The 27,398-nt window shown below is 37.8% G+C and overlaps 1 protein-coding gene and 1 pseudogene across 1 annotated transcript in view; one reads left to right on the top strand and one right to left on the bottom strand.

The window, feature by feature from the left end:
* PDE11A (phosphodiesterase 11A) overlaps positions 1 to 27,398 on the top strand; it is a 397,322-nt gene that overhangs the window by 32,902 nt on the left and 337,022 nt on the right. The gene's annotated exons all lie outside the window — the stretch shown is intronic.
* LOC123839098 (cytosolic 5'-nucleotidase 3A-like) lies at positions 3,043 to 18,426 on the bottom strand (annotated as a pseudogene).

Raw genomic sequence — 27,398 nt, 5'->3', positions numbered from 1 at the left:
TAAACAAATCAGAAAAGACCTGAAGCCGGGGGCAAAAGAAAGGGAAAGAAAGAAAAAAGAGGAAGCAAAAAAAAGAAAAAAGAAAAAGATAAAAACAGGAAGAAAAAAAACAGAACAAAACAAAAAAAACAGAATATGATCAAATATGATACATAGATCAGTGCCACGCACTAGATTTTGGGTGTATTTTGGTCTGTTAGAAGATAGTGCCTCCCAAAATTTTAAAGAAAGAAAAACTTACATATGTACAAAAATAAGGGTTAATATAATGAAGGGATGGAATATGACTGTAAAGATGAAAATTATAAAAAAAATTTATAAAAGGAATTGATAAGAAGTTGTTTGAAAAAAGAAAAGAGGATTAAAAAAAAGAAAGAAAAAAAGGGAGAAAATGTGATCAGGCAGGAGAGTAGAACAAAACCATTCACTAGAGATTTAGGGTATATTTTGATCTGTTAGAAGAAACTATCTCAAAATTTTAAAGAGAGAACAACTTATATATATATGCCAAAAATAAGGGTAACTACTATGAAGGGATAGAATATGACTCTAAAACTGAAAGATAAAAATGTTTTTTTTTAAAAAGGGATTGATATGATGTTGGTTGAAAAGGGAAAAAGAAAAATTCAAAAAATAAAAAAAAAGATAGTTAAAAAAAAATTTGATAGACTAAAGAATCATGGTAAAAAAGCCATGGATTCTGTGTACAGTATTCCTCTAGCACTGGAGTTCTGCCATTCTCATTGATCGGTAAACTTGGTCTTGGCTGGCTGTTCTCGCTGATCTTCTGGGGGAGGGGTCTGTTGCCATGGTTCCCAAATGTCTTTGCCCGAGGCGGAATTGCCCTGCCCTTGCTGGGTCCGGGCTAAGTAATCTGCTCGGGTTTGCTCTCGGGAGCTTTTGTTCCCTGCAAGCTTTCCGTACAGCTTTGGAGGAGGAGAGTGAAAATGGCGGCCTCCCAATCTCCGCCCCAGAGGAGCCGGAGGAGCCAAGAACTTGGGGCCCTGCTCCTCAGTGTGCCCCCAGAGAAAAGCAGTCAGTCACTCCTGTCTCCCCAGTCTCCGGCCACACTCCGTGCTCACCCGGCCTGTGACCGAGGGTTTCTATCTCTGGCACACGACCCCGTCTTGAGTCTCCAAACCCAGCAGATCCCTGCAGTGCGCTCCCGCACCGCTCCTCCCCGGGGGAAGAAGGTGAGTCTCCCCGTATCTGCCGCTTGTTGGGTCCCTGCTGGAGGAGCAGTGGCCCGACTGTGCTGTGGATCACGGTTTATGGCAACCCCGAGCTGAGAGCCCGCGCCTCGGCTCTGTCTCTGCTGCCAGCTTCCCCGCTCCGACACCTGGGAGAAGGGTGCCCTCGGTGACCCCGAGGGTCCTGAGACCACACTGTCCCACGAGGGTTCCACCCCCCGCTTAGTCACCGGAGTGACGTCCCACAGTGGAGCAGACTTCTAAAAGTTCCGATTTTGTGCTCCATGCCTCTATCACTTGCCAGAAGCAGCCGACAGAGGACCCTACCCCCGCCGTCTATCCTCCCGAATATCGCCTCGGATTCACTTCTCCACATGTCCTACTTTCCAGAAAGTGGTCGCATTTCTGTTCAGAGAGTTGTTGCTATTCTTTTCTTTGATCTCCTGTTGAGTTCATAGGTGTTCAGAATGGTTTGATCCCTATCCAGCTGAATTCCTGAGACCAGACGAAATCCAGGTCTCCTACTCCTCCGCCATCTTGCTCCACCCCTTTATTGATAGACTTTTGAGTTACTTCTAGGTTGTTGTTGTTCTTGTTTTTCCTGCTCTAAACATTTGTACACGTCTCCTAGTTTACTTGTGTGATATGCTGAATAATGGTTTCCCGGAGATGTCCGCATCTTAGTCCTCAGAACCTGTGACTGTTTCTGTGACATGAGGGATTTTCAAGATGTGATTAACCTAAGGATCTTGATTTGAGGAGCTTATTCTGGATTTTCTGGGTGGACCCAATACACAGTCATAAGGGAAGGAGGGGGGTCAGAGTTAGAGAGAGATTAGAAGATGCTGTGCTGCTTGGAAGTGCATTTGAAGATGGGGAATTAGGCCATGGACCAAGGAATGCAGACAGCTTACAAAAGCTAGAAAAGGCAAGGAAGTGAATTCTCCCCTAGAGCCCAGAAGGAACACAGTCCTACTGTTCTTGATTTCAGGACTTCTTACCTCCTGAACTGTAAGAGAATAACTTTGGGTTGACCCACTGAATTTGTGGTAATTTGTTAACAGTAGCAATAGGAAACTAATATATTTGTGTGAGAGTTTCTTTGGAGTATATATGTACAAGTAGAATTGCTGGGTCATAGTTAATACACATGTCGAATTTATTACTAATGACAAACTGTTTTCCCAAGTAGGGTCACACCAGTTGCATTCCCTCTAGCAGTGTGTGTTGGTTTCTATTGCTCCACATTCTTATTAACACTTGATATTGTTAGACTTCTTCATTTTTGCCAGTCTGGTGTGTTGAAAATTGTATCTCACTGTGGTTTTAGTTGTATTTTCCTGGTCATTAAAGAGGTCCTCATCCCCCTGCCCCCACTCTTTTATTTTTTTTTAAGGAGATGGTGATACCATCAGCATAATTAACCCAAATTATAAAAACAGCAACACTTAAAATCATGCACATTATTTGACTATTTCATGCAACTTCTTTTCAAAATTATATAAACTTTCCCAGTATAAAAGGACTCCTGAGGAAGTGCTTGATAATATTAAACTCCAAAATCAATTTTAGAAAAGCAGGGAGTTATTTTCTAATTTTGGCTTTAATTTTTTTTGTTTGTTTTGTTTTTAACCTATTAAAAAAATATGGTGGGAAGTGTGTTGGAAGAGGTAGAGAAAAAGGAGTTTCCAGCTGATGGATTCAACATATTTGAAAATGCAGAAGTAACATAAAGGAAAAACTTTAAAAGCAAGAATATATTATAAATAGCTGCCTTTCTGCAAGAAGAACAGATGAGAAGTTTTTGTATCAGTTGCTCTATGAGAGAGAGGTATTCCTGAAAGATATGTGTTTATAGAATCTTATGTAGGATAATGTTGGCTATCTCAAATGAGTACTAAATTATACAAAAAATGATATTGAAAGAGCCCAGGTACTTTCCTAAAAGTTCACCCATTCGATCATTTAGATACCCAGTTGTCTGAATATATTTAATATTAGCTCCCACACTCGTAAGTCTACTTGGGAGTCTTTCAAAGCATTAAGTTGCTATTGTCTTTTAGTGGATTGAAATATTCTGTTTTTGTTAAATATGTGCATTAATTCCCCTCTTTGTCCTTTGAAAGCCTATTTTCATCAAAATCCATGAGGCTGGACACTTCTTTGATATTTCGATAATAATACTAGCTCGATAGATAACCTAGTGTAGTACATCACCTATTTCATGCAAAAATATGAACACAGGGATATTGTGTTTCTGGAGCTTATCACATAAATTCTCATTTCCTTCCTTGAACATGACATCAGATTCTTCCATAATTTCTTTAAATTTGGCTTCTGATAAAGCTTGTTCAACTGGCAGATTATGTAACTTAGTATTCTAGTCTACCATATAAGGGTACTTCTAGTCTCTGGTAAGAACAAGATCAACTTTAATAACTTAATATTTTTCTTTTAGTTGAATATCTTTTTTTGACATTAATCTGTAAGCAGTTTACAGTTGTTGCTATTATAACATGTTGGGCATCTCTTCCCTTTGTATTTACTTAGTGTCATATCAAAGTCTGTTATTATCAGAAGTATGTATGGTGGCTCCTTCTTTGACAAGACCATGGCACAGATAATTTTTTCTACCCTTGTAGGGTTCTTGATGAGAACTGGATGTTTCTGGAGTTTTGGTATCATTTTCACAAAGACAGCAGACTCTTAATTAGTCACTTCTTAGACTCAAAATCCATCTCAATGATCTTGATCTTCTTCTGTATCCTCCTCTTCAAGGTGAACATGTACTGGGCCAATACCACCGCTGCCACGAGGGCACAAACTCTGACACTGAGCCCATTGTCCCCATAGCCAGCCAGGACCCTCACCTGGCTCTTAGCCAGGAAAAGAAAAAGCAATTACAGAGGAGCAGTGGGGCACACACATGCTTCACAGTGAACCCTTTGAATACCAACCTCCTTAATGGTTATATATGTTGTAAATATCTTTCTCTTCTCTATTGCTTGCTTTTCATTCTTTTTTTTAAAAGATTTTATTTATTTATTTTATTTTAGAGAGACACAGAGACAGAGAGTAGGGGCAGAGGGGGAGGGACAGGGAAAGAATCTCAAGCAGACTCCATGCTGAGCTTAGAGCCCTGATGCAGGGTTCCAGCTCATGACTCTGAAATCATGACCTGAGCCGAAACCAAGAGTCTGACACTTAACTGAGCCACCAAGGCGCCCCTCTTGCTTTTCATTCTTAACGGTGAGTTCAGATTCTGAATTTTACTGTAATTTATCAATCTTCTCATTAAGTTTGCATTATTTGCTTCTTATTTAAGAAACAAGGTTACAGAGAAAAATATTTGATATTGTCTTTGGCAAATTTTATAACTTGGTGTTTTATATTAAGTATTTGATTTCAATTCATTTTTGTGTTAGAATGTAGGAAAGGGATACAACTTCATTTTTTTTTTTCTGTTTGGATAAACAATCAGCCTTGTGTCATTGATTGATTTGATCACCTTTTTCCATGATCTGTAATGTCTGCTTTGTCATAAATTCATTTGCCATATAGGCATGGGTTTAGTACTAGGCCCTCTATTCTTCCTTTGGTACATTAGTCTGTGCCTGCACCAACAGCACACTGCCTTGGTTTCCATAGGTTACAGTAAGTCTTAATAGCTGGTGGGGAGAATCTCCCAACCCCTCCCCACACCTTGTTCTTCAGAAGTACATTGGCTTTTGTTGGCCCTCCTTTCTTTCCTATAAATTCTGTAATCAGCTTGTTGAGTTTCTGTTAGAATTGTGCTGAAGTTAAAGATCAATTTGGAGGGAGGGTATGTGCTATGGTGAGCGCTGTGAATTGTGTAAGCCTGATGAATCACAGACCTGTACCCCTGAAACAAATAATACAGTATACGTTTAAAAAAAAAAAAAAAAGAAGATAGTAGGAAGGGAAAAATGAACGGGGGGAATCGGAGGGGGAGACGAACCATGAGAGACGATGGACCTGAGAAACAAACTGAGGGTTCTAGAGGGGAGGGGGATGGGGGGATGGGTTAGCCTGGTGACGGGTATTAAAGAGGGCACGTATTGCATGGAGCACTGGGTGTTATACGCAAACAATGAATCATGGAACACTACATCAAAAAAATAAATAAATAGAAAAAAAGATCAATTTGGAGAGAATTATGATATACTTTATGATATTTAGTCTTCCTATCTGATATTATGATAGGCCTTATTCACTATTCTTTAATGTCTTTCAATGAAGTTTTTAAGCTTTCTCTATAAAAGGCTTAACATTCTTTACTTTATCATAGATATTTAAAAATGTTTATGGCTATTTTATTTTTTTAAGATTTTATTTATTTATTTGACAGTGAGAGAGGGAACACAAGCAGGGGGAGTGGGAGAGGGAGAAGCAGGCTTCCCGCAGAGCAGGGAGCCCGATGTGGGACTCGATCCCAGGACCCTGGGACCATGACCTGAGCCGAAGGCAGATGCTTAATGACTGAGCCACCCTATATTTTATTTTTTTTATTTTTATTTATTTTTATTTTTTTTAAAAGATTTTATTTATTTATCTGAGAGAGAGAGAATGAGAGACAGAGAGCATGAGAGGGAGGAGGAGGGTCAAAGGGAGAAGCAGACCCCCTGCCGAGCAGGGAGCCCGATGCGGGACTTGATCCCGGGACTCCAGGATCATGACCTGAGCCGAAGGCAGTCGCTTAACCAACTGAGCCATCCAGGCGCCCCGAGCCACCCTATATTTTAAAAATTTAGTTTTTAACTAACTGTTGTGGATATCTAGAAATGTAACTTACTTTTGTGTATTGATTTTTGAATCCAACATCTCTAAATAATTTAAATTTTTACTTAAAAATTTTTTTTGACCACATGACATAAATAACTAAAATGTAAATTTTAAGGGAAAGGAAATTAGTATTTATTAAGTTTCTACTATGGGCCAAATAGTTGACAGGTTATTTCACTTAATCTGCACAATTATTTTATTTCTTATCTCCTCAGCAAACATGTATTAAGTAATCCCTGTGTGTTAAGCTTTTTTTTCCCTTAGAGATTTTCTGTGTAAACAATCATATCATATACAAATAATGAAAGTTTTTGTTTCTTTTCAATCCTTTACCTTTTATTTCTTTTTCTTGCTTTACTGTGCAAGGACCTCCAATACAATGTAGAATAGGGTTGTTGAGAACAGGCATCCTTATCTTGATCCTGAGATTATAGAGGATACTTTCAAAGTCTCATTGTTAGGTATGAAGTTTCTCTGGGTCTTTTGAAATGCCCTTTACTGGGTTAAGAAAGTGACTTCCATTCCCAGTGTGTTAAGGAGGTTGTTTCTCTTCTTTTAAATCACAAATGGGTATAGAAGGTTATCCAATTTTTTTGGCTTCTATTAAGATATTATTTTTTTTATCTTAAATTGTTAATGTGCTGAATTACTTTAATTGATCTTCTCATGATAAACTAATCTAGAATTCCTAGTAAACACCAACTTGGTCTTAATAAGTTATCATATTTATACATTGTCTGATTTGTTTTATAAAAATGTTTATTTTCAGAGTTTTTGCATCTATATTCACCATAAGTGAGATTGGCCTATATTTTTCTTTTCTTATAATATCCCTTTCTGGTTTTGAAAGCTGTTATATTACAAATGACTCTTTTTCCATTGTATGGAATAGTTTGTGTAATATTAGAATTTCCTAATGCTTGAATGGTAGAATTTCCTAGAAATCCATTTGGATCGTGTGTGTGTGTGTGTGTGCGCGCGTGCGCGCGCCCACGCACGCACTTAATGGGAGTATTTTAAACTACTGGTTCAATTTCCTAAAAGCTTATATGACACTTTATGTTCTCTCTTTTTTAAAGAGTTGGTTTTTGTTAACCTGTATTTATGTTTATTTAAGTTTTCAAATTTATAGGCACAAAGTTGTTCAAAAACATTTTCTGTTTAATTTCTATAGCAACTATAGCTTTACCCCCTTTTTATTTAAAAGTGTTAATGCCCTTCTCTTTTTTATTTTGATTATTTTCTCTAGATTTGTATATTTTATTGCTCTTTGGACCTTTATTGACCCTCTTCATTATATGTTTATTTTCTTTTTCATTAACTTCTGCTCTTATTTTTATTATTTTCTCTCATCTTCTTGAGTTTTGTTTGCTGTTCTTTTTTTCTAATTCCTTGTGGTTGGATATTCACTTCACTAAGTTGAACTTTTCTTTCTTTTCTAATGTAAGCATTTAAGACTAACACTTTAAGAATCTTTATAACTCTGTGTCCTACAGTTTTAGAACCTAATACTTGTAACAGCACCCTGGTATTTTTCTAAATATTTTCTAAAAAGTTTATAACTCCATTTTGGTTTTTCTGATTGATAAGTTGTTCCAGCAGTGTATGTTAAATTTTCAAATATTTTATTTCTCTAGTTAGATGTAGTTAGATGATATGTTCTGCATGATACCAGTTTTTGACATGATGATTTCAAATTGACTAGCTTGATGACCTAGCTTGTAGTCAGTTTTCCTAAATGTTTGATGTCAGCGTAACCAATAATAGGAAGTGTCCTGTGGTTGGGTGTAGTGTGTAGCCAGATGCATCAGATGATCTTGTATATGAGCATGTTGGTGGGTGTGTTATCGGGGGGAAACATGCTTGTAAGATATTCTTTCTTTTTAAGTAAACAGAGGGACTGGGACACTATGAAGTTTTAAAGTTGAACTTTCCATTGGTATTAGAAGTCTATTATTGCTTTGTCCACAGGATCATATAGGAGTCTTGTAGATTTGGGCAGCACAGGGTTTTTGTGCTTTTTGCTTCTGTTGTTCCATCCTATGCATATCCTAAACCAGGGAAGAACTGTAAGTGGTTAAACTGGTTGCTCATTTTATTAAAGTGAACTGAGACATATAGAATGGTTCCTGACCCTGTTGCTTCTATGAGAGCTAGTGCTAGCTGGTATGGCTAATCTTTCTAAACCGTCCGAACCCAGATCAGAAAAATGTGATGAATGGTTGGCTCTGTCAAGGGCTTGATCTACTTTGTAAAAAGGCCATTACAGTGTTCTGCCAGCTGGTCAAGGAAATATCTGGAACAAGGCGGAAGGTAGGAGACCAGTTTCAGAAGGGGCTAACTAAACCTATCCAAGGTGGAAAAACTGAGACAAATCAGTCTGATTTAGTTCTCCAGTGTATCTCTCTAGAAGGCTCCTACTTATAAGCATTTCTTAGAAAACATCTTGGTGCTCTATCCAGGAAAAGACACCCTGAGTGCTGAGTTCACTCCTGTGTCTATCAAGATTATTTATGAATGATTTGTGCTGATGGAAACAAGCCTCTGAGGGGCGCCTGGGTGGCTCAGTTGGTTAAGCAACTGCCTTCGGCTCAGGTCATGATCCTGGAGTCCCAGGATCGAGTCCCACATCGGGCTCCATGCTCAGCGGGGAGTCTGCTTCTCCCTCTGACCCTCCCCCATCTCATGCTCTCTCTATCTCATTCTCTCTCTCAAATAAATAAATAAAATCTTAAAAAAAAAAAAAAAAGAAAAAGAAACAAGCCTCTGAGAGACCTAAGCACATATCAACACCTTCAGTTTGATACATGGCTCTTCGTTTCATGTTGGAGGGCTAGAGATTCATGCCCCACTGTTTTGTGGCACGCATGGCCATAAAACTTCTGGGGGGTGTCCAAGCACTCTTAGCACTGCTGTTTACTTGCTGCCAAGCTAGGATGAGCACCAGTGAAATGGAGAGCCTGGTCTAGGACAGCAAAAGAGGATTTCAGGGGAACAGTGGCTTATAGAGGGAATGCAATGTATATGGAGGCAACCAGCCCTAGGGATCCACCTGGAAGGTCAGTGGGAGGTAGTGACACACGGCTTCCAAGTCTTCTTCCCAGTGGGTGATGCCCGATTTTTTCTAACCTGGACTTTCAGTGGTTGAACACACTTTAGTGGCTGGAAGATTTGTTCTTAATCATTTTCTTTCTAACTTAACATCTACTGGTTTAATAGTTTGTTGACAATTTTGTCTTGTGAACCTATATCAGGCTGCTAATTTTTGGTTTCTAATATTTTTCCTTTTGGAAAATCAGGATGTTTTCCAGCATTATATACACTGTGCCACATAAGATGTTGCAATGTTTAGCAATTAAATGTGGAGAGGGTCAAATTCTAAAAGAATTGAGAGATGCATCTATATCAGAATATTGCCCAACTATAGTATCTTGTCAATCCTTTTGTTCTTTGTTCTCTGTGATTTTCAGAAAATACCAAATTCCTTTGACATTCTGTGTAGCAGTTCAATTGGACTGAATTTTTATGGTAAAGAATTTCATAGCCAGGACAATAATGGCTTAAAAAAATAACAGGGCTATTTAGATTGGTGCTATATCCTGCTAAAATTGTAGAGTGCTGGGGCACCTGGGTGGCTCAGTCGGTTAAGCCTCCAACTCTTGATTTCAGCTCAGGTCATGATCTCAGGGTTGTGAGATTGAGACCACTTAAGATTCTTCTCTCCCTCTCCCTCTCCCCTCCCTCCCTCTCTCTCTAAAAAAAAAAAAAAGTGTAGAGTGTTATATTGTCTATTTTCCACATATTTATATTATTTATGAGAATCAACCCCCCTCCATCTTGATAGCTGTCATTTGGTATATCTTGCCTATCTATCTTACTAGCAATCAGATAGTATAATGACTTCTATCTTTTTGGAAGGCGTTTTTGAAGTTATAGTCCCTATGGTAATTCCATTGCCCGAGGTAACTATGCTAATTAGTACTGCTTTTATAACTTCTTTTCTTTATGTCATTTTTTCTCATGTCATAATAAAAGCACTCAAACATGTATAATAACAACCTATAACTTTTTTTTAGTGGTAGTGTGGATACACCTTAATATAATCAGTTTCTTATTGAATATTTAGATATTTCTCAATTTGTCCTTGTCATAAATCCTAGAAATGAAATTACTGCTTGCAAAGTATAAAAATTTTAAAGGTTTTTGTTATTTATTGCCAAATTGTCCTCCATATATTGTGCTCTATTTTGTATTCTCACAGCAATGATAAAAGTAGACTTTTCAGGGGCACCTGGGTGGCTCAGTCAGTTAAGCATCTGCCTTCGGCTCAGGTCATGATCTCATGGTGCTGGGATTGAGCCCCATGTGGGGTTCCCTGCTCAGCATGGAGTCTGCTTGTTTCTCTCCCTCTGCCCCTCCCCCGCTTGTGCTTCCTCTCTCTAAAATAAATATATAAAAATCTTTAAAACAATAAAAGTAGACTTTTCTTCCTTTTTTTTTTTTTTTTAAGATTTTATTTATTTATTTGACAGAGAGAAACAGAGAGCAGGAACACAAGCAGGGGGAGTGGGAGAGGGAGAAGCAGGTTCCCGCTGAGGAGGGAGCCCGATGTGGGGCCCTATCCCAGGTCCCTGGGATCATGACCTGAGCCGAAGGCAGACGCTTAACTGACTGAGCCACCCAGGCGCCCCAAAAGTAGGCTTTTCATAAAAACTTTCAAAAAAGTATCTCGTATTTTGACATCTTAGATTTTTAATCTTTGCCAACTTTATAGAAAAAAATATAACTGTTGTTACAATTTGACAGTTTCACACTTAATAGCCCATGGAGAATTTTTCTTTTGTTAATTCCTTTCCTATCTGTTACTCTTTTTTTCTCATTGATTTGTCAGAAATCTGTATGTGAAGGACTTAACAACTTGCCAGCCATCTACATTTAAAAATATTTTTCCAATTTTATTTTACTTTTAATTCTGTTTGTATTATTTTTCAGGTACTGAAATTTAAAATTTTTATTAGTCAAATCTATCAGTCTTTTCTTTTGTGCTTCCTTCTTTGGGGTTTATGGGTTGAAAGACATTCTCCTCATGAGATCAGACAAATGTTCAGTTATATTTCTTCTATTCTTTTATTATTTTATATCTGACATTTAAATTTTTAAATAACAAATGTTTTAATATAATTTTCAAGTAAAGAAAATGATGATTTAGTTTGTTGTTTGTCATGTCATTATTCATTCTTCTACTGAAAACTTTTGACCATTTGTACCTCTGATAAGAATTATAACTGAAATAGAATAAATGAAAGCAATGGAATTAATCTTACTTTTATTGCCTGCTTTGGCTAATGGTTTGGTGGAAAAGAAGGCCAACATCTGATCACAAAGCCATTGACTTTTCTGAATGCAGATTTAGGATTCACTTGATAATATGGGGTATATATGCATTCTCATAAGATTGGTTATTATAATTAATATTCAAACTTTTTTTCCCTCCTAGTATTTAACATTAAAATAAGAAATGTATGTTGGCAGAGATTGAGTAAATCTGTCCTACTTTTGTAATTCATCGGATAAGTTTATTTAACTTCTTATTCAACTAGAATTAATTTTGATGTATGATGTGAGATAAGAATCTTATTTATTTTTCCAAATATATAACTAATTGAATAATCTATACTTTTCTAATTGATTTGAAATTCTCTTATGATTAACTAAATACATTTATTCACACACATGTATACACATATGTACATATATGTGGCTTTCCATTCTCTTTCCTCAACTTTTCTGTTTTTAGAACAGTATCTTCCTCTTTTAATTATTGTAGCTTTGAGGTATATTTTAATATCAGGTACTCACTGTATTTTTATCATCATGCTCTCACAAGAAAGAATGATTTAAAAACACATTTCATTTTATTTATTTATTTTTAAAGATTTTATTTATTTTATTTATTCATTTTGAGAGACAGAGACAGAGCACAAGCAGAGGGAGAAGGCAAAGCAGACTCCCCACTGAGCTGGGAGCCCTACACGTGGCTCCATCCCAGGACGCTGGAATCATGACCTGAGCTGAAGGCAGACGCTTAACCATCTGAGCTACCCAGGCGCTCCCACATTTCATTTTAAAATGTGTTTAAGAGGGACGCCTGGGTGGCTCAGTCGGTTTGGCGTCTGCATTCGGCCTAGGTCATGATCCCAGCGTCCTTGGATCGAGCCGCGCGCTGGGATCCCTGCTCAGAGGGGAGCCTGCTTCTCCCCCTCCCCCTGCGGCTCCCCCTGCTTATATTCTCTCTCTCTGTTAAATAAATAAAATCTTAAAAAAACTTAGCTAAAAAATTAATTAATTAATTAATTAAAATGTGTTTAAGAATGAAAACTTTCAGGACTTTTTAAAGTGAACTTTAAAATTACTTTTTAACATTAAACTTTTATCAAACAGAAACAGTAATTTCCACATATTAACAATAAAATCTAAATAAAATATGTAATTAAAATATATATACTATGACACTAGAAATTACAGTATTTGCTATAAACATGGGAAAGGTCAGGATCTGACTGATACGGTTGCTAACAAATTAGTTACATTTTGGGGCCACTTTTCAGGTTGTCTCAATGGGCCACAGTTTGAAGAGTACAAGGGGGTTTCTGTTGGAGGTGGTCTTTGTTAGTTTTTTTTTTTTTTAAGATTTTATTTATTTGACAGAGAGAGAGAGAGAGCAAGCGAGCACAAGCAGGGGGAAAGGTAGAGGGAGAAGGAGAAGCAGACTTCTGCTGAGCAGGGAGCCCAATGTGGGGCTTGATCCCAGGACCCCGAGATCATGACCTGAGCCAAAGGCAGATGCTTAACCAACTGAGCCACCCAGACACCCCCTTTGTTAGGTTTTAACAAATGATGAGACCAAGTCTCTAGTGTATCACTGTTACATTCATACTCCCAACCCAGACCTGGCTTTTCATGTATCACTGTCTTGTCCTTGGCTTTTCCTATATTCCTGGTTCCTGACTGTTCGGTGCCTGAACCACAACTCCATGCTGACCATCCCTTCTTCATATTTGCAGACTTCTTAACCTTCCTGGTCTACCTTATAGCCTCACCTCCCTGATTCACTGCAGTTTTTAGCTGTCCATTCTGTGATAAGAAGGAAGGTGCCTCTGGCTGACTGCATAACTCTGTCTTCATGTACTGGCCTTTTCTCAGACATTTTAATTACACACAATAAAACTTACAGAGCATGGACTTGTATTTTAATTCTACACACAGTATATCTACACACTTACAGTATATTTGTAATAGGGATCTGTGCTATCTCTTAAAGAAGTTTAAGAATTCATCATTTTCAAATGGTGACTAACATAATAAAATAAAATAAGTAAAATAAAAGAATTCATCATTTTCTTTTGTACCATCTCACCTGCAATTTTGGTTTCAACTGTGCTGTAGTTTTTCCATTTGTTCTGTGTCTTTTGCCTTAAGATATATTTGTATTTATCATAAGAAAGATAAACAAAAATAACCATGATGACTATAATAAGGGCCAAAGAAAAGTGCCAAAGAAGAAGGGAAGAACAAAGAAATAACACCAGCAAACCAAGTTGACTTTAGCAACATAACTAAAATGGGTAACCTCCCAAGCAACTTGGTAATGACAATGACACTGAATAACAGTAGTTCAAATGACAATAACAGTGGTTTTGAAACCTCATATTGAATTCTTTTATGGCATGTATTAACTACTATTCAGTTTGGAAGATTTAAATGAAAGTATGTCCATTAAACATTTACCAAGGAGAGCTGACCTTTATGTATTTACAAACTGCTCCATCGCCTACTATACCACTTAAGGTCCATAAAAAAAATGAAGCCTCAAAAACATACGTATTTTTTGGTAATATTTTGTACTATTCAAAACTCTAAAGGATTTTTGTGAAAGAATTCAGAGACAAGATTTTTACTTACTGGAGGGCAGTGACATTCTGCGAATACATATTAAGAACAACAATGAAAATTTTGCACTTTTTCTCAGCAAGCATTGAATTAGGAGACCCAAAGAATTAGCTATCTAGTTACCATGTCTTTGTTTATATGCAATATAATCTCAAGCCTTGCATCAATTCAGAACAATTAGTTCTTCTTGGTATGGAGAAAAGCAGAATAGTACATTTGAAATCTTTAAAGACAAATTAAAAATTTCAAGAGCTTAGCCTTTCAAGCATTTTCTGGAAAAAAAGTGATGTTTATGAAAAGTCGTAAGTGTAAAGGAGATGCTTTTATTTTTTAAATTTTTTTTCCAGTGGTCCACTCACTGCAAAATGTATTTATTGGTTTTTCTTCTTTTTTTATTAACATATTATATATTATTTGTTTCAGGGTACAGGTCTGTGATTCATCAGTCTTACACAATTCACAATGCTCATCATAGCTCATACCCTCCCCAGTGTCCATCACCCAGCCACCCCATCCTACCCACCCCTCTCCACTCCAGCAATCTTCAGTTTGTTTCCTGAGATAAAGAGTATAAAGGAGATGCTTTTATTAATGAGAATTAAATGAGTGTTACTAATTGATGTACCAATAAAAGCAATTTTTTTTAAAGCCTCAGACATAGTTTGGCAATCTATCAGTTTGAATTTCAATGGCTTATTCCTTTTACAGTTCGTATTTCCATTAGCTTTTCTACATTACAACTCTATAACGCATTTTAAAAAGATGTAGATGAAATGTGGGACTGAACTGGGTCTCCAAACCTTTCTTTGCAGGTGTGAAATAGTAGGGTGCTGGCAAAGGTGTGCAGGCCTAGTATGTTAAGCTTTCAGGGAAAGTGCATGGAAAACATAACAAAACAAAACAAAGCTAACAAATGCACTTGTCCTGAAAACTCTAAATTTACAATCTATTCCCCTCAGACCCCCGAAGGCCTTGGATTTATTAAGGGACCTCTAATTCAGTGGTTCTTAACCTTGACCTACAGCCAAAAGTCAGATCTCCTGTCCAGTCCCTCCTCCCACGCATATGATTTAATTGGTCAGGGTGGGGCTAGAACAGCAGTATTTACCTAAAACTCCCCAAGTGATTCCAATGTTAGCAAGGATTAACAACCACTGTTCTATTCTTATGAATATATATGTGTCTGAAGAAGTAAGAAATACCATATATACACATATATCTTGTATCACCTTTTCTCTATAACTTATGGACACAATGACTCATACAAATTCATTAAACATTTCACGGAATTAATAGGGACTTTTTGCATTTATATGTTTCTTCAAAGGTATGTTCTAAAAACAAGATTACCATCATGTGGACATTATCAGACTTGAAGAGTTTGATCATTTTGGCTATGAAGAAGCCAAGGTAGGGTTGAAATTGTGATTAAACATAATAAAACAAACAAACAAACAATCACCCTTACAGGTTAAACAGTGGTCAAGACCAGCTCTTGGCTTAATCATGAGCACTGGAAAATTTTACTATAAAGTGTTGGGGAGAGAAGCCTTAAATACAGAGGATGAAAGAGAGCTTATGTGACTCATCCTTGCTGTGAGTCTGAGACATGGATAAGATTCTTAGTTTTGGCTTCTGCCTTGGGGAGCCTTGAGTGGCTTCACAGAGAAAGTGAAAAGAAGGGATGGACTCCCTATTACTTTGATGCACCTATGTGACTCTAAATTGTGTCTCTTTGGGGCTGGCTGGGATTCTTGAGTGCAGTGAACATAGCTGTTTTCTTAAGGACCTGAAAACTCACACTTCAGAAGTTCGATCTTTCTACAGCCTCAATGGATCTGGTATGTAGGACCCATTATCTGGGTATGCTATGTGGCATCCCATTCATCTGAGGAACTTGCAGAATAGGCTGCAAGTGCAAAGATCCTAAGTCAGAAATGTACCAAATTAACTGTTCTCTATGGAGCAGGCATGGTTCAGTTCCATTGCTAAAAAGTAATAATTGCTTTTGGCCTTATGACTTTGTCTTTTTAAATATTAAAGATCAAGCTGAGTGTCACATGCAAAAAATAGGTCTGCACAGAAAGCACTGAGAAGATCCTTGCACTTCTTTTTACAAGAGCGGTTATACTTAAAATATTTGAGATAGGAAAAATATTATGACATAAAAATACTTGAAGCAAGAAGAGTCTACCACAATCATAAGAAACTCATTCCAGATTTTAACAACCTTATTAAAGAAGCTCTTACTTTAATTTATTAGAAATCTCACCTGTTGTAGGTCATTTCTTGTTCTTTTGTCCTAGGGGAGATGAGTAAAAATTGGACACCATTCTCCATGTGATTTTCATTATAGACCTAGAGGCATTTGTTAGTTTCCTATTCAAGTTTCTATTTTCAGCAATAAATAGGCCAAATGTTTCCACCTTATTGGTCCTGTTTCCTCCTTCCTTGGCCTTCTTGAAGCTTTGCTATTGAGTGGGATGAACTTCTGAAGACCTCAGGTTAAAAGTTATTGATCAGAGTTTCTCACCCTTACCTAAACCATCTCTACTTTCCATTCTAAGTACTTTTCCTGAAATTTAAAAGGAAAAAAAATATATATATACACATAATTTATCTCTCAAACTACTTTGGGTGCGATACCACCACGTGGATGACCTATAGTCAACCAAACCTCAAAATGTATACAGGGAAACTCATATTCCCACCTCTGAATTTGTCCCTCCCTGTGTTTTTCACTCAATGAATCACTCTGCCACTCACCCAGGGACCTGTACCTGATATATGGAGTCATTTTTTATTCCTTTCAAACTTTCATCAAATTAATCAGCAAGTCTTATTGATTCCACCTCCTAAATATCTTTCAACTCAGTCCATTCCCTTCACCCTCACCATCATTAACCACCATCACTGTCCAGAGGTGGTTTGTCTCTCACCTAGATCTCTTGCTCCCAATCCATTCTTTACATGTAAACCAGAGTGGTATTTGTAAAATGAAGAATCAGTAATATTACTCTCATCCACCTTCTGAAAACCCTCTAGTGCCCTCCCTTTCCTGTGATAAATTTATAATTCTGAACCTGGTCACTAGGCACCCCTTCATTAGTCTCCAGCTGGTCTTTCCTGTCCCATTTCGGACTCTTCCCTTGAGAACTATCTTAAACTTCTTTCAATTCCTCAAACTTACCAGTGTTCTATTGCTTTAGCATTTTGGGTACTATTTTCTCTTCCTGAGACATTGATCCTTTGGGTGTCAGCTTCAACATTTCACTTTCTTTGGGAGATTTTTTCTGACCTTATACTAGATGTGGCCTCCAGCTATGTCTTCCAAAACGTCCTATGTTTCCCTTACTACTACACTCATTTGTGGTCATTGCTTGGCAAGTGAAGTCTATTTTTTTGCTGTCTTCTGTTTTTAAACTTTCCTTCCCTATATAACATCAGAGTAATATGTTTCTTTATCTAATTATTTCCCTAGTTTTCTTCATCTCCTATAATTAATTTATACCTCAATTTTGTGCTCAACTTTCTTCATTTTTTTAAAATTAGAAAATTAATCTAGAGATTAATATACATTAGGAAAGTGTACAATTATATCAGCTCTTCTCACCTCCCATTAGATGGATTTTATTTGAGTTAATTTGTGAGAATTATTCCATAAGCAGTGTAATGAAGACTTGGACAAAGCATATTTTAAGATGAATTATTTTTTAAAAAAAATAAACCTGATGAAATAAATATTTCCTCACAGCTTTTAAATTGGAAGATTAACACCACATATATCAACATAATTATTTTTTTCTCCTCGAGTTAGAAGCTTATCAGATGGGTACAGAGAGTTGGAGAGGTGGTGGGAGGGTTTATATTATTTTGGTGTCCCTGGTCAAGGGGAAGCATCCCCATATCTATTGTTCTCATGTGGTTTTGGATAGTTTGACAATGAATACCCCACAGTCTTGGTGGTTGGTCTACACAGAGTTGGACTGGGGTGGATGAGGCCCTTCTCCAGAGATGCAAATTATCACAAAGGTAAGAACAGATGGGCCATGTCTACTCCAGAGTGGATTTTCAAGTCCAGTTTAACACAGTCCACCCCATCTGATAGATGACCACTAGTATATGAGCTGCTCTCCTCGTTTCTTCCCATCTTAAGCCTCTCCCTATCAATGAATTTTATTGATCTCACTAGTGACTAATCTCCATATCATTCAGGACAGTTGTTCTCATATGAGAATCACCTATAAACATTTAAAAAATACCAATGCCTAATATTCATTGATTCGGTTTGGGGTGGAGCCCAGGCTCTGGTATTTTGAAAATCTTCTCAGGTAATTCTCACATGCAGCTTATGATTTAGGTCACAAGATGCACCTCACCTTGCTTAATAAACTGATTCATCAACCTTCTTGACTTTCTTTATACGTAGACTTTCACCTTCATCTGGATCTCTTCCATTCCAGTAAATGGTACTTCCATCCATAGTTTCTCAAATTTTCTTGGTTTCAATTTTTTATTTAAATTCTAGTTCATTAACATATAGTGTATAGTGTATAGTGTATAGGAGTGTTCTACTCCTGAATATTAGTTTCAGGAGTAGAATTTAGTGATTCATCACTTACATATAATACCCAGTGCTCATCACAAGTGCTCCCCTTAATACCCATCACTCATTTAGCCCATCCCCCACTCATCTCCCCTCCAGCAATCCTCAGGTTGTGCTCTATAGTTAAGAGTTTGTCTTATGGTTTCCTCTCTCGTTTTACCCCATGTTCATCTGTTTCATTTCTTAAATTCTTAAATTTCTTAAATTTCATTTCTTAAATGAGTCACATAATTTCTCAAATTAAAACTGAAGATATACTCTTCTTTTTCTAGTCCCCCATCCTCAACCAATCCATCAGGAAGTACTGTAGACTAAACTTCCAACCTATCTATCTTCCTTCATTGCCTTTCTCTTGACCCAGACCATCCTCTTGCCTTGCCTGGACCACTCAAATTTCCTAACTGGTTTCTCATATTCCAATCCTGTAACATCTTCCACAAAGTTTCTAATTTTTTAAAAATGGTTTTAAACTTTTTATTATAAAATATTGCAAATATTTAGATGGAAATAGGCCCTCAAGGTTTATAAAATCTTAACATTGTATTATATTTGCTTCACAATTGTTTTTTTTTTCCTAAAGAAGGAAAACTTAAAAAAAAAAAAAGGAAGGAAAACCATTGGTAGAGTTGGAACCTCCTTTATACCCCTCCCTGACGCCATTTCCCCCTTTCTTCCCAAAGGTAACCACTTACATAAATTTAGAGTTTATTATTCTCATGTATGCTTTATACTTCTGGTACATATTTGAATCCATACATAGTGTTTAGTATCGTTTTTAAATATTAGTGGTATTATGTGGATGGTATCAGATTACAGGTTGTTTATTTTACTTAACATGTTTTTGATATTCATATTAACATAAGCAGCTTTAGTTTATTCATTAAAATTGTTGTATAGTATGGTATCAGAACAAGAGATCATAATTTGTTTATTTTTCTATTGACCAACATTGAAATGGTTTTTCATTTTTTCTTTTCATAATTGATGTTACAGTCAACATTTGTGTATTTCTTTTCTGTACATGTGCAAAAGTATCTCTAAATATACACTAAGGAATGAAATGTGGGGCCTTAGGGCCTTTCTAACTTTTCTATATTTTTGCATAATTGCAGTACAATCTTAAAGAAAAACTCCTAACACTCAAAAAAATTATTTTGGAGCACCTACGATATGCCTGTAAGAAGCAGGAAACCAGAGAGACAAAATCTGGGCTGTCTTAGATCTTATATATTAATGGAGGGAGAACAAGTAAACTAATAAGATGATTTCAGGGAATGCTAAGTGCTGGATAATGAGTCATGTCATCCTCTGCTTTAAGATTGTCAATGACGTTTAGGGTTAATGTTGTAACTCCTTTCCAAGCCTGTAAGACTTGGTACCATCTGGCTCCTGCCTCCCTCCTTTCTCCCTTTGACTCCCTGTGCTTTTGCCACACTGACCTTGGAGTTTGGGGAACTTACTAAGCTTTTTCCTTCTTCAGGACCTTCACACGTATTGTTATAGCTTCCTGGAAAGTTCTTCCCAACTTTCTTTGTTAATTCTTTTTTTTTTTTTTTTTTTAAGATTTTATTTATTTATTTGACAGAGAGAGAGATAGCGAGAACAGGAACACAAGCAGGGGGAGTGGGAGAGGGAGAGAAGCAGGCTTCTTGCTGAGCAGGGAGTCCAATGTGGGGCTCGATCCCAGCCTGGGATCATAACCTGCGCCGAAGGCAGATGCCTAACGACTGAGCCACCCAGGTGCCCCTCTTTGGCTAATTCTTACTCATGATGCAAGCCATAGCTTACTTGTCCTGTTTTCAGATAGACCATAGAAATAGGTCCCTCCTGTTAAGTTTCTCTCAGGGCACCCTGTTATTTTCCTGGTATCACTTACTACAATACATGATTATACATTTATATGTCATCTGCCTCACCTACTAGATTGCAGGTCTGTGAAGGCAGGGATGATGCCTCTCTGGCTTCCTGCCGTATCTCCTAGCTCACAGCTTGACATATAATGGTTCTTCGGTGAATTTTTTAAAAAATTAATAAAAATTAGTGTTTTTCTGAAAGTTTGATTGCAGACTCATTTTGAGCAGGAGATTTGGTTTAGTTTGGGTTTTGATTTCCCTCTCTCCTTCATGGCTTTTCTCTCCCTAACTAAGGGTTTAGGGTAGCTTCCATGAGTCCCCAAAACAGAACCAGGTCTTAGTATGGAGTTTAAGGGCTCCTGTCCTTGTGACACTAAAGATAACAGACTTCATCAGAAGGCCAACAGTTTTGAGGTTTTGAGGCTATCACCCCTGTCCACAGCCAGCCTCCCTCGCCTCTTAGATGAAATTCATAGCTCTAGATGGTGGTAGACAGTAGGGCTTTGTTGTTTTTTAAGCCTCTTTTAAGAAAGAATATTGAGGTCCTTGGGAGAAGCTTCACTCCACTCAGCCCCTTGCTTGAAGCAGTGAGCCTGGATCTAGTTTATCATCTTCCTTGGAATCTTTTTAGTCCCTGTTACCTTTTCTTTTTCTTTTCTTTTCTTTTTAAAAAGATTTTATTTCTTTATTTGACAGAGAGAGAGAGAAAACATAAGTAGGCCGAGCAGTAGACAGAGGGAGAGGGAGAAGCAGCTCCTCCCTGAGCAGAGAACCTCTGTTACCTTTTGAGGAGCCAGTCTCTTTTCTCCCTCTCTCTCTTTCTCTTTTCTTCCTCCTTCCCTCCCTCCCTCCCTCCCTTCCTTCTCTTTCTTACCATTTGAAAGCAAGTTGAAAGTTGGGACGCCTGGGTGGCTCAGTTAAGCATCTGCCTTCAGCTCAGGTCACGATCCCAGGGTCCTGGGATCAAGCCCTGCATTGGGCTCCCTGCTCCATGGGAAGCCTGCTTCTCCCTCTCCCACTCCCCCTGCTTGTGTTCCCTCTCTCGCTATGTCTCTATCTGTCAAATAAATAAATAAAATCTTAAAAAAAAAAAAGAAAGTAAGTTGAAAGTATTATGACATTTCACATCAAAATGCTACATCATGTAATTATCCTAAAAAAATAACATTCTACATAATTACAATACCACTATCACACCTATGAAAGTTTATGTTGATAGAATATTACCTAATATAATTTCTGTGTTCAACTTTCTCTAATTATCACCCCTCCACACCCAGAAATTTCATAATAATTTTCAGCGAAGGATCACACATTTTATTTAGATTTCAGGTTTCAAGTCTTCTTTAAACCAGCACAGCTCCCATGGCTCTATTTTATTTTTATTTTAAAATCTTTTGTCTCTCACGATATTGACATTTTTGAAGAGTTCAGGTCAGACTTCTGATAGAATGACCAATAATCTGCATTTTTCTTAATTTTCTTTTTTTTTTTTTAAAGATTTTTATTTATTTATTTGACAGAGAGAGACACAGCGAGAGAAGGAACACAAGAAGGGGGAGTGGGAGAGGGAGAAGCAGGCTTCCAGCTGAGCAGGGAGCCCGATGCAGGGCTCGATCCCAGGACCCTGGGATTATGACCTGAGCCAAAGGCAGACGCTTAATGACTGAGCCACCCAGGCGTCCCTTAATTTTCTTTTCCTGAATGGTCATGTTCATGTTACACGTTTGGAAAGAACACTCCATGTTTTTGATGATATTGTGTCCTCATCACATCACATCCCATCAGGAGGCATATGATATTATTTCCCATCAGGAGGCATATGAGTATTTTGTCTCCTTAGTGGTAATGCTAAGTTTGATTACTTGTTTAACGTGGTGTCCACCCAATCTCGTCACAATAAAGACATCTTTTTCTCTCTGAATGTAATAGGGAATCTTTGGGGTGGCACCCTAAGACTATGTGAATATTCTGTTTAACAACCACCTTTCATCCAGTGGTATTAGCATCCATTGATGATCCTTACTTGTATATGTTACTATATTAGTAGTTGCAAAATAGATAATATATAACTTACCATTCCTTCTACATTTTTTTTAATTTTATTTTATTCTTATGTTAATCCCCATACATTACATCATTAGTTTTAGATGAAGTGTTCCATGATTCACTGTTTGTGCACAACACCCAGTGCTCCATGCAGAATGTGCCCTCCTCAATACCCACCAACAGGCTAACCCATCCTCCCACCCCCCTCCCCTCTAGAACCCTCAGTTTGTTTTTCAGAGTCTATTGTCTCTCATGGTTCGTCTACGCCTCCGATTTCCCCCGCTTCATTCTTCCCCTCCCGCTACCTTCTTCTTCTTCTTTTTTTTTTCTTAACATATATTGCATTATTTGTTTCAGAGGTATAGATCTGAGATTCAACAGTCTTGCACAATTCACAGCGCTTACCAGAGCACACACCCTCCCCAGTGTCCATCACCCAGTCACCCCATCCCTCCCACCCCACCCCCCACTCCAACAACACTCAGTTTGTTTCCTGTGATTAAGAATTCCTCATATCAGTGAGATCATATGATACATGTCTTTCTCTGTTTGACTTATTTCACTCAACATAATACCCTCCAGTTCCATCCACGTGGTTGCAAATGGCAAGATCTCATTCCTTTTGATGGCTGCATAATATTCCATTGTATATATATACCACATCTTTTTTATCCAGTCATCTGTCGATGGACATCTTGGCTCTTTCCACAGTTTGGCTATTGTGGACATTGCTGCTATAAACATCGGGGTGCAGGTACCCCTTCGGATCCCTACTTTTGTATCTTTGGGGTAAATACCCAGTAGCGCAATTGCTGGATCATATGGTAGCTCTATTTTCAACTTTTTGAGGAACCTCCATACAGTTTTCCAGAGTGGCTGCATCAGCTTGCATTCCCACCAACAGTGTAGGAGGGTTCCCCTTTCTCCGCATCCCCGCCAACATCTGTCATTTCCTGACTTGTTAATTTTAGCCATTCTGACTGGTGTGAGGTGGTATCTCATTGAGGTTTTGATTTGGATTTCCCTGATGCTGAGCGATATTGAGCACTTTTTCATGTGTCTGTTGGCCATTTGGATGTCTTCTTTGGAAAAATGTCTGTTCATGTCTTCTGCCCATTTCTTAATTGGATTCTTTGTTCTTTGGGTGTTGAGTTTGATGAGTTCTTTATAGATTTTGGATACTAGCCCTTTATCTGATATGTCATTTGCAAATATCTTCTCCCATTCTGTCGGTTGTCTTTTGGTTTTGTTGACTGTTTCCTTTGCTTTGCAAAAGCTTTTTATCTTGATGAAGTCCCAATAGTTCATTTTTGCCCTTGCTTCCCTTGCCTTTGGCGATGTTTCTAGGAAGAAGTTGCTTCGGCTGAGGTCAAAGAGGTTGTTGCCTGTGTTCTCCTTTAGGATTTGGATGGACTCCTGTCTCACATTGAGGTTTTTCAACCATTTGGAGTCTATTTTTGTGTGTGGTGTAAGGAAATGGTCCAGTTTCATTCTTCTGCATGTGGCTGTCCAATTTTCCCAACACCATTTGTTGAAGAGACTGTCTTTGTTCCATTGGACATTCTTTCCTGCTTTGTCGAAGATTAGTTGACCATAGAGTTGAGGGTCCATTTCTGGGCTTTCTATTCTGTTCCATTGATCTATGTGTCTGTTTTTGTGCCAGTACCATACTGTCTTGATGATGACAGCTTTGTAATAGAGCTTGAAGTCCGGAATTGTGATGCCGCCAGCTTTGCTTTTCTTTTTCAACATTCCCTGGCTATGCGGGGGTCTTTTCTGGTTCCATACAAATTTTAGGATTATTTGTTCCATTTCTTTGAAAAAAGTGGATGGTATTTTGATGGTGATTGCATTGAATGTGTAGATTGCTCTAGGTAGCATTGACATCTTCACAATATTTGTTCTTCCAATCCAGGAGCATGGAATGTTTTTCCATTTCTTTGTGTCTTCCTCAATTTCTTTCATGAGTATTTTATAGTTTTCTGAGTACAGATCCTTTGTGTCTTTGGTTAGATTTATTCCTAGGTATCTTATGGTTTTGGGTGCAATTGTAAATGGGATCGACTCCTTAATTTCTCTTTCTTCTGTCTTGTTGTTGGTGTATAGGAATGCCACTGACTTCTGTGCATTGATTTTATATCCTGCCACTTTACTGAATTCCTGTATGAGTTCTAGCAGTTTTGGGGTGGAGTCTTTTGGGTTTTCCACATAAAGTATCATATCATCTGCAAAGAGTGAGAGTTTGACTTCTTCTTTGCCAATTTGGATGCCTTTGATTTCTTTTTGTTGTCTGATTGCTGTGGCTAGGACTTCCAATACTATGTTGAATAGCAGTGGTGATAGTGGACATCCCTGCCGCGTTCCTGACCTTAGGGGGAAAGCTCTCAGTTTTTCCCCATTGAGAATAATATTTGCTGTAGGTTTTTCATAGATGGCTTTTATGATATTGAGGTATGTACCCTCTATCCCTATACTCTGAAGAGTTTTGATCAAGAAAGGATGCTGTACTTTGTCAATGCTTTTTCTGCATCTATTGAGAGGATCATATGATTCTTGTTCTTTCTTTTGTTAATGTATTGTATCACATTGATTGATTTGCGGATGTTGAACCAACCTTGCAGCCCAGGGATAAATCCCACTTGGTCATGGTGAATAATCCTTTTAATGTACTGTTGGATCCTATTGGCTAGTATTTTGGTGAGAATTTTTGCATCCATGTTCATCAGGGATATTGGTCTGTAATTCTCCTTTTTGATGGGGTCTTTGTCTGGTTTTGGGATCAAGGTAATGCTGGCCTCATAAAACGAGTTTGGAAGTTTTCCTTCCGTTTCTATTTTTTGGAACAGTTTCAGAAGAATAGGTATTAATTCTTCTTTAAATGTTTGGTAGAATTCCCCTGGGAAGCCATCTGACCCTGGGCTTTTGTTTTTTGGGAGATTTTGGATGACTGCTTCAATTTCCTTATTGGTTATAGGTCTGTTCAGGTTTTCTATTTCATCCTGGTTCAGTTTTGGTAGTTGATACATCTCTAGGAATGCATCTATCTCTTCCAGGTTATCTAATTTGCTGGCATAGAGTTGCTCATAATATGTTCTTATAATTGTTTGTATTTCTTTGGTGTTGGTTGTGATCTCTCCTCTTTCATTCATGATTTTGTTGATTTGGGTCATTTCTCTTCTCTTTTTGATAAGTCTGGCCAGGGGTTTATCAATCTTGTTAATTCTTTCAAAGAACCAGCTCCTAGTTTCGTTGATCTGTTCTACTGTTCTTTTCATTTCTATTTCATTGATTTCTGCTCTGATCTTTATTTCTCTTCTCCTGCTGGGTTTAGGCTTTATTTGCTGTTCTTTCTCCAGTTCCTTTAGGTGTAGGCTTAGGTTGTGTACTTGAGACCTTTCTTGTTTTTTGAGAAAGGCTTGTATTGCTATATACTTTCCTCTTAGGACTGCCTTTGCTGCATCCCAAAGATTTTGAATAGTTGTGTTTTCATTTTCATTGGTTTCCATGTATTTTTTAAATTCATCTTTAATTTCCTGGTTGACCCATTCATTCTTCAGTAGTATGCTCTTTAGCCTCCATGTATTTGAGTTCTTTCCGACTTTCCTCTTGTGATTGAGTTCTAGTTTCAAAGCATTGTGGTCTGAAAATAGGCAGGGAATGATCCCAATCTTTTGGTACCGGTTGAGACCTGATTTATGACCTAGGATGTGATCGATTCTGGAGAATGTTCCATGGGCACTAGAGAAGAATGTGTATTCCGTTGCTTTGGGGTGGAATGTTCTGAATATGTCTGTGAAGTCCATTTGATCCAGTGTGTCACTTAAAGTCTTTATTTCCTTGTTGATCTTTTGCTTAGACGATCTGTCCATTTCAGTGAGGGGGATGTTAAAGTCCCCCACTATTATTGTATTGTTGTTGATGTGTTTCTTTGCTTTTGTTATTAATTGCCTTATATAACTGGCTGCTCCCATGTTAGGGGCATAGATATTTACAATTGTTAAATCTTCTTGTTGGATAGATCCTTTAAGTATGATATAGTGTCCTTCCTCATCTCTTATTACAGTCTTTGGTTTAAAATCTAATTTGTCTGATATAAGGATTGCCACCCCAGCTTTCTTTTGGTGTCCATTAGCATGGTAAATGGTTTTCCACCCCCTCACTTTCAATCTGGGGGTGTCTTTGGTTCTAAAATGAGTCTCTTGCAGACAACATATCGATGGGTCTTGTTTTTTAATCCAGTGTGTTAGCCTGTGTCTTTTGATTGGGGCATTTAGCCCATTTACATTCAGGGTAACTATTGAAAGATAGGAATTTAGTGCCATTGTATTGCCTGTAAGGTGACTGTTACCGTATATTGTCTGTGTTCCTTTCTGGTCTATGTTGCTTTTAGGCTCTCTCTTTGCTTAGAGGACCCCTTTCAGGATTTCCTGTAGGGCTGGTTTTGTGTTTGCAAATTCCTTAATTTTTGTTTGTCCTGGAAGCTTTTTATCTCTCCTTCAATTTTCAATGACAGCCTAGCTGGATAGAGTATTCTTGGCTGCATATTTTTCTCATTTAGTGCTCTGAATATATCCTGCCAGTCCTTTCTGGCCTGCCAGGTCTCTGTGGATAGGTCTGTTGCCAATCTAATGTTTCTACCCTTGTAGGTTACATATCTCTTCTCCCGAGCTGCTTTCAGGATTTTCTCTTTGCCTATGAGACTTGTAAGTTTTACTATTAGATGTCGGGGAGTTGACCTATTTTTATTGATTTTGAGAGGGGTTCTCTGTGCTTCCTGGATTTTCATGCCTGTTTCTTTCCCCAAATTAGGGAAGTTCTCTGCTATAATTTGCTCCATTATACCTTCTGGCCCTCTCTTTCTTCTTCTTCTGGGATCCCAATTATTCTAATGTTGTTTCGTCTTATGGTATCGCTTATCTCTCGAATTCTGCCCTCGTGATCCAGTAG

Source organism: Mirounga angustirostris, unplaced genomic scaffold (assembly GCF_029215605.1).
Source record: "Mirounga angustirostris isolate CCGP_5_RB_7025 unplaced genomic scaffold, mMirAng1.0.hap1 SCAF_3, whole genome shotgun sequence".
Classification (NCBI taxonomy): domain Eukaryota; kingdom Metazoa; phylum Chordata; class Mammalia; order Carnivora; family Phocidae; genus Mirounga; species Mirounga angustirostris.
This window is presented reverse-complemented; position numbering and strand designations above follow the sequence as displayed.